We start from the raw sequence: 15,355 nt of genomic DNA, 5'->3' as shown, positions 1-15,355 counted from the left end.
CCAAATGACGTCCATGAATGCATCACAGGGTAATAAAAAGTATCCAAGAGAACAGTGTGCACCGTATGGAAAACCTGTCCAAAGAGCGACTGTTCACTTAAAATAACCAGGGTCTGAAGGTGCTAAAGATCATACTAACAACAGCCTTCATACTGTGGTGAAAACTTTACAGATAGCCCATCTTCTTAAGCAAAACAAGCACATGTACATAGTTTAGTGCCTGGTGCACACAGTCTTCTATGTTGAGTAGAAATAGTCATGATAAGTTGATTCTGCCTAATAACTCATGGCTACTTACCATACTTAGTAAGTAGTACGTAGAATCTTTTCCATGCTGGAAATGTTTCTGCAGTACCAAACATCTTGTTTGGAATATAATGGACAGAACTCAACTGTCACCTGCACACAGATTTAGTCTTCATTGCAAAGATTATAATGTGTATAATACCTCTGCACACCTATGGAGCATTAGGCACACACCCGTTTTGTAAACACTTACACCCAGTCCCTGGACATAGGCTGTACAAAATTAGGTAGAAAGGTAATATGGCAGCTACCCGCCACTAAACTATAATACAATCTAGCACACTCATTGGATGATGTCATCAATGATGTAATTTCATATGTCATCAGTGAAGTCATAAATATTGTCATACAACATGTCATGAGTGTTGTAATATGTGAGGTCATAGGCAGGAATGGCATGGGTGCAAGTTATAGCAAGTTCTGCTAGCTGTAACTAGTGAATTTGTGTGTTTTTTTTGTTCAAAAGTTAATGTTTTCACTGGCCTATTCAGCTGACCACAACATTACTTTACCCATTGTTTTTTTTCAGTGAGTTTTTTTTTTTTTTTTAAACGAAAGCAGATCTTTTTATCACACCTAACTCTAACATTACTTTATCCTTTTTTGTTTAGCGAATTTCTAGCATTTGTTTTTAACCTAAAGTAATATTTTATTACAATACAGGCCACATGGTCTTATGGGATGCTCTAAGAGTGGAGATGTGAGTCCCGTAACATTGGGAACTTAGTAAGAATGAAAGCACTAAAACTACAAAATACTGGGTCATTTCAACGGAAGAGAACCTAATAAAAAGAGAACATATTTATGCAAGGATTGAATAATAATGACTATAATTATTCAACACAGAATTAGAATGGTCAAGAAGTGATGCTAAAAGATAATCAAACCAAATAGAAATTTTCAATCTCTGTATTTCTATTACTTAAAACTGGGTGAACAACACTTTATATAAGGTGATGGTACGTGAAGATTTATGTCCATATAAGCTCTGAAGAACTGCAGTGTGCGCGAAACACTTGTTGGCTGCATTAAGGAATTAAACGTGTGAAAGAATAAAGACATCAACACAAGAATTCTGGTTTGTGCTGTTGTTACTATCTCCGTATTGTATATTATATATGAGTGGCACTGTCACTGTATCTGTGTGGGAGAGGGTGTCTAGGTGGCAGTTCAAGTGGCTTTATGGGTGAATAAATTGGTGTGTGAGTAGCTGTATTGGTTAGTGTGTGTGAGTTGCTGTATGGGTGGCTGAGTGTGTGTGTGTGAGTTGCTGTATCATGACTGGTGGCTGTATGAGTGGCTCTATGGTTGAGTAAGTAGATGTATAGGTATGTGGCTGTTTGACTGGGTGTATGAGTAAGTGAGTGAGTGGCTGTTTTGCACAGTAAATAGTTATGTAAGTGGCTGTATAGATGAGTGAGTGGGCACATGAGTGGTGTTATTGAGGGGTAAATAGGTATGTAAGTGGTTATGTGGTTGAGTGGACGGATGTGTTTGTGGCTATATGGGTGAGTGAGTTGTTGTGGGAGTGCCTGTGTGGGTGTGTTAATAGGTATGTGACTGGCTGTATGGATCTGTGAGTAAGAGTGGTTTAATGGGTGTGGGAGCAGCTGTATGGGTTTGTGAGTGACTATGAGTAAGTGGTTGTGTGAGTGGATGTATGAGTGACTGGGTTTCTGTCAGTAGTTGTATGGGTCTGTGAATGAGTATGTGAGTCGGTATATGAGTGGTATGGGGGTATGAGTGGGTCTGTTGATGATGTCATAGGTGATGTCATTTGAGATGTCCCAAATGATGTCAATGACCATGTAATGAGTGATGTAATATGTGAGGTCATAAACAGTACATTGCAGGGGCGCTAGTCAAAGTTAGCTCAGATAACTATAACTGCTGAATTTCAATGGTTTTGTATGAAGGAAATCTGAGCCTATCTATAATGTCCCTGTAAGTTTTTTTTTTTAATGAACTTCTAAAGGTTCTTTTACATTTTATTCCCTAACTAAAATGTCCCTATAATCTTGTTTTTTTCGGTAAATTTCTACTTTAAAAAAATTCTATTTCCTAACTATAACGTCCATATAACCTTGGTTTTTTTCAGTGAATTTTCTTTTATTTCCTAACTGTAACCTTTGAGAGTGGGTGTGTGAGTGCCTGTATAGGTAGGTGAGTGGGTGTGTGAGTCTGAGTGAGTGGGCACGTGAATGTCTGAGTGGGTCTCTGAGTGGGTCCATTAGTGTCTGAGTGGATCTTGGAGTGGGTGCGTGAATCTCTGAGTGGATCTATGAGTGGGTGCATAAGTCTTTGTGTGGGTCTGTGAATGGGAACATGAGTCTCTGAGTGGGTTTGTGAGTGTCTGAGTGGGTCTGTGAGTAGGTGTGTAAGTATCTGAGTGGGCCTGTGAGTGTGTGTGGATCTGTGAGTGGGTAAATGAGTGCTTGAATGGATCTATGAATGGGTGCATGAGTGTATGAGTGGGTCTGTCAGGGGGTGCACAGTAAAATTAAAGTAGGGGGTGCGCAAGGGCAGGTCCTCATGCCAGCTTCCTCTGTGATGGTCCTCCTGGCCAGCTTGCCTGCAGTCTGCTACTCTGTGCTACCTTTGGTTTTGTACCTTCTTTGCTCATTTTCTCCTCTTTTTTTGACTCTTATCTGCCCGCTCCTGCCCACTATGTTGCCTCTTTCTGATCATTCTACCAGTTATTTTGCCTCTTTCTGCTAGCTCCTGACCTTTATTCTGCCTCTTGCTGCTCATTTCTGACCTCCATTTTGCCTCTTGCTACTCATTTCTCACCTCTATTTTGCCTCTTTCTGCACGTTATTTTGTTTCTTGCTGGTCGTTTCTGACCTTTATTTTGCTTCTTTCTGTTAGTTTCGGACTTCTATTTTGCCGCTCTCTGCTATTTTATGATCTTTATTCTGCCTCTTTCTGCTCGTTTCTCACCCTTTATATTGCCTCTTTCTGCTCATTATTGACCTTTATTCTAACTCTTTCTTCTTATTTCACATCATCATCTTGCCTCTTTCTGTTAGTTTCTGACCTTAATTTTGCCTCTTAGGGCTCCCTTCTGACCTTCCTTGGAAGTGCTGGGGAGCCTCAAGGCTTCCATGGTCCCAGCTGAATACCTGCCTCCTGCGGGATCCGGCAATGCTGCTGCACGCAGAAAGTTGCTGGAAATGCAGCTGCCTGCATGCAGGATCAATACTGTCATCTTTTACCTGCCCCCATGTCTGCAGGCAGAGAAAGAGATGAAAACTCTGATTCCAGCAGGCGGGAGCACTTTGACAGCTCCCACCAACTGGAACAGGAGTGTTTGCTTTTGGTTGGCAGGAGCTATCCGCTCCCATCAAACAAAAGCAAATGGCTATGTCCTGAGAATGGGAATCCTCGGACATAGCAGGAGTCGGGCCAGGGGTGTGGTGGTCCGCTGGGCCATGTGTGGCTCCTGGAACGGTGCCACATGATACCCCTCCTTTACTTTTCAGGGCCAGCCCCGGGGAGGTGGTTGTTCCCAGCAGCCCCTATTCCATTTCTATAAAAACATATTTGGCCCTGGAGAAAAAGTAGTCCCCGGGGGCTGAGGTTCTGCGGGCCCCCCCATTATGTTTTATTTAGCCCCAGGGAGTTGGTGGTCCGTGGGGGGGGGCACGCAGCCCCCAGTCAATGTTTCTTTAGCACTGGGGAGGTGGTGTTCCTAGAGCCCATGGAGGGTGACCGCATGTGCCCCCTCTATTTTTTATCAACAGGGAGGTGGTGGTCCTCAGGGCTCAATAAGCCTTAGGAGAGGGGCCCCTGTTTTCTTTTTATGCCCCCAGGACCTGACCCACCCAGGGGCTCTAATCAAAACAAGCGCAGAAGCCTGCACTTGAATTTCTTTTTTACATTTTTGCCACAGATTCGCTGCTCTGTCCCATTTCTGATGCAATTCTTTTTTTAAAGTGCTTTTTGGCCCTGTCGAGGTCACAGGGAGAACTCAAGAACCCAAGACCCCAGTTAGTGGGTCAGGGTATTCCTACCCTGCCCCTTTTCTTTTTTTTTTTTTAAAACCTTTTTTTGTGGGACTCGTGTAAAGCAGAGTCTCAAGATTGCTACCAACACTGCCTGGTTGAAGTCTTACACCAAATAACAAGAAGCACTCTTCTGTACCAAGAGCTAGCTTTCTGCCAAACTTGGTGAAATTCCGTCCAGCGGTTCGGGCTGTAGTCTTGTTCAAAATCCCTATGGGAATTAACATAAGAAAAACCCTTTGTTTGCCCCCCCATTTTTCTTGCCCCTCACTTGATGGATCGCCCTGAAACTTTCCATGCAAAACAAGGTTCACTGGGGGTCCTTTTTTAAAAAATGTTGTGAAAATTTATCAAACGGCGCCAAACATATAAGCAAGTCAAAAAAGTATTTCTTATGGAAACATGGTCCTAACTATAATTGGCGACTGGTGTGTATATACCGTATTATAATAATTTGGATCTGCATTAGAAACATGTTGAATTATTTTATTTATTTTGCTTTTAATGTTTATTCTTTAATTTATTATTGCTTTATTTAGTTCTGCGATCTTACTATCTTAATGACATTATGTCAAAGGTCATGTGGCAGCAACTTCTCTAACAATATCACTGTCAAAAAGTAATGTGATGTCACTTCCTGTGATGTCATCAGCGGCTGAAGGTTTGGATGATATCGCTTCTGCTACCATTAATATGAAGTTGGGTGCAGTTTATTGAATTTTGGGTGCTCTCTTTTTTAATTGCATCCCTCTTCTTCAATACCTAACTACACAAGGTTACCAATCCCCGAGATTTTATCAGAGGAATTATATTTACACCAATAGTGCATGAACTATTAGTCTGGGCTTATATTTCTTGGGATATTTCTGAGAAGTTGTATGCAAAAAAAAATGTCTCTCTTTACCTGGTGAGTCTGAGATTTTCTCTGTGTTCTTCCTTGGAACTGTAACTGTAACACTCCTGCCCTCGAAAATCCTTTAAATCTGCCTCAGCTATTTTACATTGCTTCTTTTACTGTCCATTCTGGGAGACAACACTAGCTGACGTAGCTTTGACCACTGACCTGATTCCTTCACTTCTGATGCCGAGAGTCCTATAACGGCACTCAGAAGGGCCCCCAGTATGTTCTGATTCAGATAGGACCTGGGCTGGCAGTTTGGGCTGGACTGTTCCTATTGGAGCAGGGTCAAGATTGATTTGTATATACTTGTGGTCAAACTGAGATGGCATGGTGTGCAAAGTCACAATGGCCTGGGTGGTGGCCCGAGTGATTACCAGTGACTTGGATTAATTCAAGTAGACCATCCATCCCTTTTTTGAATACGTCAGAGTCCTATAAGGGCATTCACAAGGACCTCAGCTCTCCATATCTTTTTGGCAGCCTTCCTCAGACTACACTTTCCACAGCAGACGGGAAGGGGGCTCAGCCAACCACAAGGGTCAAGGGGTTGAGACATGATACTAGAGCCAGGTTACCACAAAGAGCATGTTCTAGCTAAGGAATACATTAATCACATACGGAGGCAAACAATCACTCTGGGAACTGATAGGTAGGAAATCCCGACCTCCGCCAGTGTTTGCTGAAGCATGCAGAGCTCACCTTTTATGAGTGACACAAAGAGTGTTAAAAAGGGTCAGTTCAGGTTGGGCCTCTGCCAGGCAGGAAGGATACAAGAGATGTACCAAGCCCTCCGAGCGCGCTTGAAAGCAACTCACCCACTCAATATAGGTTTCTCTGAGTTGTTGTGTAAGTTGTCACAGACATTCTTCTCCTAGGAGGGAAGTTGACTCTGAGAAAGTTGCACTCCTTATTTTCAAACTCTTCATGGCCTTATCCCTGGCAATCCAGCCCTGGTGGGCAGAGGTGCAGGAAGATTTGAATGTATTGAGCATGTAATGGGCAACCCATCAGAAAAGTGAGAGACAACGATTTTACTGAGCACAATAGTATTCATATTAATTAAAACTAGTAGATTCCCTACTCCAATGAATACCATGCCTAACACCTTTCAGTTTGATGTCACTTCCTGTGGTTTAATTTTCTATGATGTCACATAATATAACATTAGAGGGGCCTCGCGTGTTCCATTTCGGCTGGGTTCTCAAAAATCCTTGAACTGACCCTGCTTGCAGCCTCGGCCCGTGCAGGTTAGAGGGGTGGGGCGGTGAGGCCATGTGGGGGGAGTTTTCGATGGAGGATGACAAGGGCAAATGAATTATTTAATTTAATTTTCCTTCGTCATCGTCCGTCGAAATCCCCCTCACCCCAGCCAGCTCACCACTCTTGCCTGCACGGGCCGCGGCTGCCTGCTTGTGAGCGGTGAGTTAGTCTTATAATAAATGTGGCTGCTTGCTAAGAACTCATGACAGCTGCTTGACCCGTGGAATTGAATTGTTTATTCGACCAGCTGTGCCACTTTCATCAACACTTTGTAAATACCTCGCGCCTTCCCCAAGCTTGAGCCTTTAGGATTTAGTCATGACCTCAGCGAAAGTAGAGCTGAAAATATGCAGCTTGCATTTTCCTTTCGGAGCCTTTTTTTAAGATTTTGCAGGAAAACATTGACGTGCCATGCATAGGTTTGATGCAGTTGCTCTCACAGATACCGAGCAGCTGCAACGATTAACTTAAGATCCATAAACATTTTGCAAAAGCTCAATCACCAGAGTGATTTATCTCCCATGAAGGATCCCTCTTGCGGTTTCCGCTGCAGCGGCTTGTTTCCTGAATAGAAGGAAGGGGTATTTAAGATCACTTCATCAAATCCATTTTCTAACAGGAAAGCCTGCTTGCGAGAACACTGGCATTTTGTCAGTTTTCCATCATTTCCTACATGTAACGTGCTGCAGGCCGTTTCCCGTTACCTTTACTAAAAGTGCAGAATAAAATGGTGCAGCTACACAACCTGGAGGTCTACAACTGCGACATAGCCAGACAGCCCTGACTTTCTACCACAAGTTGCTTTACATTCTTGATGTTGTGTTGGTCCTCATCTGCAAAGTCAAACTTTAGTACTACAGCTAACACAATGCACAGCGGTGGGGTGTAAGAATCGTTATCTGCCTGAGCTTCTCACATATAACTTGAGATCGCACCAGAGGCTTACGATTGCTGCGGGTTTCAAGATCAGGCGCTTGCACTTTATTGCCAGATGGCGCTAAATCATAACCCCATAGAAGACGTCACGCCCATCCTCGGATGCGCAGGCTGATCTGAGCAGCCGGGCAGGCAGACGGTGTGTTTATGTGGCAGTTGTGCCACTTAACGCTTTTCTAGGGTCACTAGATCACATATTTACATTTCTATAGTTTCCTTTTGCACAGCATTGCCTTCGGGTGCTTTGCTCCAGTTGGATTAAAAAAGGGAACCAAGCATACAAGCCACATAATGTAGTAGCTAAAAGAAGGCCAAATGGAGTAAACTTTCTGTTCTGATGACCGCCATCTCGTCATCCTGTTCTTTTCGTCAAGTGCCAACTAGGTGTTTCAAATGAAATTGCAGAGCTTATAGTCCTTGCTGCCGGAACACCAAATAAAACAAATGTATTTTTCATACACTTTTTAACAAGCTCAATCCCCATCTCCATATGCAGAAATGCATGCTAGTCAATGTTTTATTGCAATCTGTAGTTCATCAAATGAGCACCCCCTGCACATTATGGTTCTGTGGAGGCCTTTGAAATTGAACAACACATAAAAGCGAAGAGGTTCGATGAAATGCGAGGTTTCCAGCAGTTGTAGTGCATGGATTGCAAACAGTCCAACTGATTATATTGGGTGCAGGAAAAACCAACACATAGGATTGGATGGGTTTACAATACCTGGGCCCGGGATGCTATGGCAGCAGCTCCTGACCTTCGGTCCAATAGGCAGCTTGAAAATTATATTATATGCTACTGTAGGAAGATAATGCTCCGGAGTGCTGTGACAGACCCTTAATCATTGGAAGATTTAATACGTTTCTTTTCAGAACAGCCTATAAAATCGGCCACGCTCCAGCCAATGTATTTAGGGATTCAACCCCAATCCATTAGAGTACATCCAAGTTGCCATGTGCAGCCTTTTCACCCAGCCTATCTTTTAGCCAGAAGCAAATTGCTTTTAGGGAATTGTAATCTGCCAGCATCCAAAGTGTTGTTGGCTAAAGAGCTAGAACTGGACAGAGTGCTGGACCTCACTGAAGAGCCCCAAAATAGATCTATATCAGTCTGAGGATGTTTGTGGTCCCATCTAGAGGGCGACTGGCCTTCCAATTCGGGCTGGATTGTTTATTTTAGAGCATTGCCCTGGCTGATTTGCATATTGCTGGTTCGTGTCTGAGCAGTATGTTGGGCAAAAAAACAATCAACTTGAATGCGGTCCTCATTAATTGCCAGTGGCTGAGATTAATGTAAGCATTCCACCCATCACTCTTTTGTCTCCCCACATTGCATAGGGCTGCTTGCCTGCTTCGCCGCTGTTGACGTAGGGCCACTTGACTGCTTTGTCAGTGGCAGCAAATCTCTCCTTCATCACCTAAGCCTCTTAGTCTATCAGTACAATGCTTCCAGGCTATATTTTGCCACATCACACCTGTAGCCACTCCTATCCATGTACTTTGATATTGACTCATTTCAACTTAACCAGTCCTGAATTTTTTCCAGAATCCTATTTTAGTTTTTGCTATAGTGCTTCAATTTTCGAGTGTAACTTGGCTACCCGATCCATTTATCGGTAGTTACACAGAGGCAGCTCCTCCGTTTGAGTGGAGGAGCGTCGCCCCACTTAAAAATACCCCCAAATATGAAAAATAAAATAGTAATTGGTTACCATTTTATTTTTCATCCTCCGAGCTGAGCGTCAGGACGAGGCGGGCTGCTGCTGAGTGACAGAAGCAAGTCACTCAGCAGGGAGGAGGGTGGGCTGGTATGGCACGGTTTAGAGTCTGCATGTCTTGTTGGCCATCTGACTTGCGATGGCCAGCCACACGTGCACTTTAAACATCTCTAACCCAACTCTCTTAAGAGGCTGGGTTAGAGAAAGCCAAAGCCTCCAGAGTGCTGTGGAGCTCCAAGTGAGGCCCCTCCCACCAGTCCTACGGCTTCTCTCATTCTGGTGAGGGCAGCCCTAGGATTGGCTGAGAAAGTTGCTGTTTCTGGTTCCTGTGTTGAAAGAAAAGGTCCGGAAGGAGGACGTCGCTGAGTTCAGGTAAGTTTTATTTTTTTATATATATTATTTTAAGCACTTGTGCCCCCCTGCCCACCTACCCCCATAGATACTTACACAAACCTTGATTTCCTTTTTTTTGCTACTAATTTACCATCTAACATGGCTGTCCGCCTATGTTACTATGCATATGCACTACACTAGCTGGCTAGAAATAGCAGGAAATAAGCTAGCTCCTAGAAAAATGTTCTATCCCACTAGATGGCAGCGCTCTGCCCCTTGGTACTCACAGGATCGTAGGGAACAAAAAATGATTTGTAAACACCTTGAGAGACGTTGGAGAAAGGAGTACAAGGATAGTGATAAGGAGTATTATAAACGGGGTCTTGCCAATTACAAACTACAGATTCACCATGCAAAGCTGTTATTTTTTTCCTTGAAGATAAACAGAGCAAATTACTCCGCAAGGGAACTATTTAACACAGTCACCAGCTTGGCCAATCCAGTAGCTAATACATTTACGCCTAGTCAGGAACCCTGTGATAAACTGGCCAGCTTCTTCTATGGGAAAGTGGATGCTATTTTCTCCACTTTCGCTAAGGTAACACCTAAGATTTCTGTGGGCAAAGTGGAGGACATACATACGGAAAATAAAGTTTTACTGGACAAATTTGCCCAGGTTACAGTTACAGAAACCTTTAAACTGCTTATGCAGGTTAAATCTGGCTCCCCTTCTGATCCCTGCCCAATAACGATATTAAAGTTAGCGTCAGAGCCGATCGCTCGAGCTTTGACCCCTATTTTTAATTCGATGTATTTAGAGGGATATTTCCCTTTTGACTGGAAAGAAACCTCCATTTTGCCCTAACTAAAGAAACCGAATCTTGACACAAAAGATCCTAACAATTTCAGACCAATATCCAGACTTCTGGTACCTGCAAAAATTGTTGAGAGAAATCTAAAGATGCAATTTAACCAATTTCTGTAATTTACTCAAGCTTTGGACCAAACCCAGTACGGCTTTCGGGGGGTCATAGCACCGAAGCTGCGCTCTTGAAATCTACTGAAGAGATTCGGACTATTCTAGATCAAGGGGGCAAGGCTACCTTGATCATGCTAGATCTCTCTGCAGCATTCGATACGGTCCATCACAAATTGTTGATGGACTGGCTGCAGGAGATTGGTGTTCAGGGTTCTGCTTGGAGACTTCTAAGATCTTTTCTGTCGAACCGGAGTCAGCGGATGGCTCTAGGGGAATTCTTATCCGAACCTTTTTCACTGCCATGTGGGGTTCCACAGGGGTCCTCATTGAGCCCGACGCTATTTAATATATATGTGTCCTCTTTGGCGCCCCTTATTCAGTCATTTGGGTTCAGTCTGACTACATATGCGGACGATACTCAAATAGTGGTGTCTGTTACCAACTGAGTTAAGGAGTACGGCAGTTCGTTTCAAAGACTGTATGAATGCCGTAGGGATCTGGATGGCCCAAACTGCCTTAAATTGAACTCCAGTAAGACAGAGGCGGTATGTTTTGGCAATGATCCTAACTTCTGGACACCAGAATGGTGGCCAGTCACCCTGGGTCCTCTCCCCTCACCCAAGAGGAAGGTTAAAAACCTAGGTGTGTGGGTGGACCAGAAGCTCAGTTTTAAAGACCAAGTAAACTCTGTGGCTTCTGCTACGTCCTTCGCTCTCAGGTCCTGCAAGAAAATTTTGACATTATTACCTAAAGAATGTCGCAAAACAGTTGTTACGGCTCTTACTATGTCAAAGTTGGATTACTGTAATAGTATGTATTTTAACATCCAGGAAGGGTTAACGCAGAAGCTGCAACTCCTACAGAATGCGGCTGCTAGATTGATGTCGGGTACTCCACAATATGCTCCTATCTCGAAGGAGATAAGGAAACTGCACTGGTTGTCAGTTAGGAAACGTACCCAGTTCAAAGCGTTGTGTCTGGTTTACAAGGCACTGCATGAAGCTGGGCCAGCCTATTTAAAAGAGCGGCTGTATTTGTATACTCCAAACAGACTATTGCGCTCATCCGATACCAAATTGGTCCATGTGCCATTATTAAAAAAGGCTACCTGGGGTGGTAAAAGCTTTGTAGTTAATGCAGCCAAGGCTTGGAATAAGCTTCCTCTATAGCTTAGAGGTATGACCAGCCTGCTGGCTTTTCGAAAAGCTTTATAAACTTGGCTGTTTACTGGTTAGCATGACCTCGGATCTTTTCTTTCGGCAAGACTTCACATAGCACCAGGACACCTATGGGTAACAGTAGCGCTTTATAAATGTTAACATAAAATAAATGCACACATGCATTACTATACCTGCGTGCTCATGTATCAGGTATCACAACTCATTCATCAGGTATCACAACTCATGCACACATATCAGCAATATTTTGGAATGGGTCCTCTTTAATAGAAAATCAATTGCAAAATTGCCAGCCATGCTTGCGATTTCATCATGAAAGCACTCACATGCTATGGGCAGTAAAAATGTATTGGCAAAGCATATAGCTTTCCCTTATAGAGCTGAGAGCCCCTGGCTTTGCAGATGCTTGCTTGTTTTTCTGTTTTACTGTTATTTGCTAGCAAAGATCCATCTGTAAATGCCCTCCTGTCACACACAGGTTCAGCTTCTCTGCTCCCAAGATGGGTGACCTAACGCCACCGCTCTCTAATGAGCTGGCGCAGCACACTAAGCTTCAGGGTAAGGCAAAGATTTAATGGGATTCTTTTCCAGTCTTTGTCTCTTCTCACTTGAAGCCTTCAGTAGACAAGGGATATGCAGAGTTCACATGAGATCTGTTTTTCACAGAGCTTTGCCTTTTATGGATGTTTTTTAATATATCCGAATAAAGATCATTTGACTTGAGAGCTTTGCCTTTATAGGTCTTTGTGTGCATAGCTGTGATAGAAAATAAAATCCTAAAACGGTCTTTTGTTACCCAACAAATACATGAGCAAAAAGCAGATTTACACCCTTCAAATGTCATTGAAATTGATCTTTGAAATAAACTATAAATCATTGCAGCAGTAGTGTGGCATATGTTTCCTAAATCGAAATAAATTGGGATAATTGATGGTTGTACCTGTCTGCACCCTTGCCTAGGCACTCTTGACAAACATGGCATGTGCTAACTAATTTATAAGGACACATCTAAAATGCGGCAAAACCAGACTATCATTCCACATTTTTAGAAGTATATCATTCATCTTGCAGTTCTCCAGTCAAGTACATAAATAGAAAAAATTCAATGCCATATCCACATACGCATTGAAGTTAACTGCTACAAATTTTAAAACACACACATTCCAAGCTCATTAAAGTAATCTGCCTTTGTGGTACTACAGCGGGATTGGTAAAATTGTTTGCATTAAATAGAAATGTACATAGGTTGGTCCTTAAGTGCTACTTTTAAATATACAGTCAGTTATAAGAAGTTTTGTGTTTGATCCATACTTCACAAGCATGATGGAGGTCCTCTTTTCTACTGAATAACAGTCTGAAATAGCAATAGTCCAAACAATTTGTACCTCTGTTTTCATAGATTATTGTAAATCAAGGCAAGTTTCATGTTGTCCCCCAAACCACCAATGATGCAAGGGCAAAATTAGCAGAATGCACTATTTCACCACCACATTATCAAGAGCAGTCATGTGACAAGAGTACATCAGAGCACTGATTATTGTAATGCATTTCATTTGATCACATGATCTTTGCCTACAGTAGGATTAAAACTCCGAGGGAACTTTGATTAAAGATGATACCCTTAGGAAGTAACCCATTAGAACAATGTGTCTCAATCGTCTAACCCAAATGTCGTATTAGCTCTCTTTGAGAAACAAAGAATACACAAAAGCAGTATTTGTAAATGTCCAAGGCAAGGCATAACTAAGCCCCTGTGGCACATGGGGCCCTCAACCCTTGAAGGGACTTCATTCAGCCAAAAAGCCAATGAATATCTGTGAGATATGCGATGCTCTAGGGGTTCCCTCATCACTTTTTGCCCAGGAACCCATTCATTTTGCTTGACATCACTGGTCAAAAGACCTCAGAAGTATATCAGCACAGAACTTCTAGGTATATTCAGTGCATCAGCTAGATATCTTTAATCTTCTGATTATGGCTTCTATTTTTTATTACTTTCATTTGCAATGTTTTGTTACAAAGTAATTGTCTGAGTTCGGCCTTATGCGAGTGAGAAAAGAGGCAGTTTATTTCCAATGTCAGCGCAGATATAGGTGTGCAAATCGGACTCCTGTAACAACTATACGAACCGAGCTCTGGGTGACCCAGACAGACTTGGTCTGAGGTCTGCAAGGAAATAGTAATTCAATGCTTTATGGGGTCTATCTATGTGAATATCCAGTCATTTTCTGGTCACAGGATCAGTTGTTGACTTAAACATTGTAATTCTTCATTAAGACAACAGTTGTGTATTTAAAAAAGGTAATTTACCTACTCAAACGCACATCAGTCTATGAGCAATCTGATAGAAAAGGTTGTAGATATCTTGGACACTGTTCGCTTTATTAGTAAATTATATTTACAAGAGATGGTTCATTTATTGAATTGTCAAATGTTTCTATTCTTCCCTTCTAAATAGACTGCCCTAATGTTCATTGTATTGGTATGAATGCACACATGAAGTGTTAATTTCTTGAAATTCGGATGTAAACAGAAATGAGGTATTGAATTGATTCTTGCTGAATGCTCACTTCATTACTTTAACACTTTGGATTATTAAAGGGTCAGAGAGCCTCGGGGTATCTGTTCCAACAGACTCCTTTGCCTTTATGTTACTTCTTCACCCTTTTTCATGGTTGCATATCTTTTTATGACTGTTCATCTTTTTCTTTCATGGTATTGTTTCATAGCGGGCACTGACTCTCTCATGCGGTAAGTGATCTAAGGCATTGATTCGCACCTGGTGAGGAGGACATAAGTACCTTTTTCCATGTGCTCTTCTTTAATTAGGTCGCTACAGTTTTTTAATATTACTGTTTTTCACACTATTCAAAGTCTAGGCATGTTCTGGTTTATAATGTACACGTTTTTCCTCTCCTTTTTTTATTGTTCATTTTTGATTTGTAATTATGATATATTACCTAGAGGATATTGGTTAGTGATTCTGACATTTTATATTTTATGATAGGATAAATATCCATTTTTTATTTTTTCCTTTATTTTCTTAAATTACATTACTGGTTGTGGTTACTTTCTGTTTATGGTGTGTGACAATATTGTATTTTACTTTTGTTATCAAAAGACAACGTATTGGCCCTGATAAAGCGACCTTGATGACGTGAAACACATTTTGGACTCTTATTTGTAAGCAAAAATAAAACTGAGATACTTCAAGCAACAAGGAATCCCCTTTTTTGTTCCCTTAATGACGAATCAAAATATTTAAGTCCCCAATGATTCTGTGTCCAGAACATTGCTGGATATTAATCTTGATCGACCATATAAAGCATTGACTCACTATTTCCTCAAGTCAAGGCAAGTCGTGGCTGTCTGTGTTGCATATACTTGTGTGTGCTAAGGGGAAGGCACCACATTTTTTTGAGGTCTGATCTGTCTAATTATTAGAGCCTTGTTGCCTTCCTGGGTTCAGCTTACTACCTCTGGGTGAGTTTCATGTTCTCAACCCCCATCATTTTCCCACTTTTCAGAGTCACACCACTTTTATGTCAGGCTCAGATATTGTTCCAAGCCTCTAAATTGACAACAGAATATTAACAGGCCACTCGTCTTGATGGGCCTTCTTAAAGAGCATCTGAATGCAGTTTGACCCTGACCACAACTTGTGAGGGTGAAACCCAAGGAGTTCTATTGCCTAACAACCTCCAAATCAATTCCCCTTAGTGCCTATGTAAAGGTGTGCT

The sequence above is a fragment of the Triturus cristatus genome, chromosome 4_1 (genome assembly GCF_964204655.1).
Source record: "Triturus cristatus chromosome 4_1, aTriCri1.1, whole genome shotgun sequence".
NCBI lineage: Eukaryota > Metazoa > Chordata > Amphibia > Caudata > Salamandridae > Triturus > Triturus cristatus.
Note: the sequence above shows the minus strand (reverse complement) of the source record.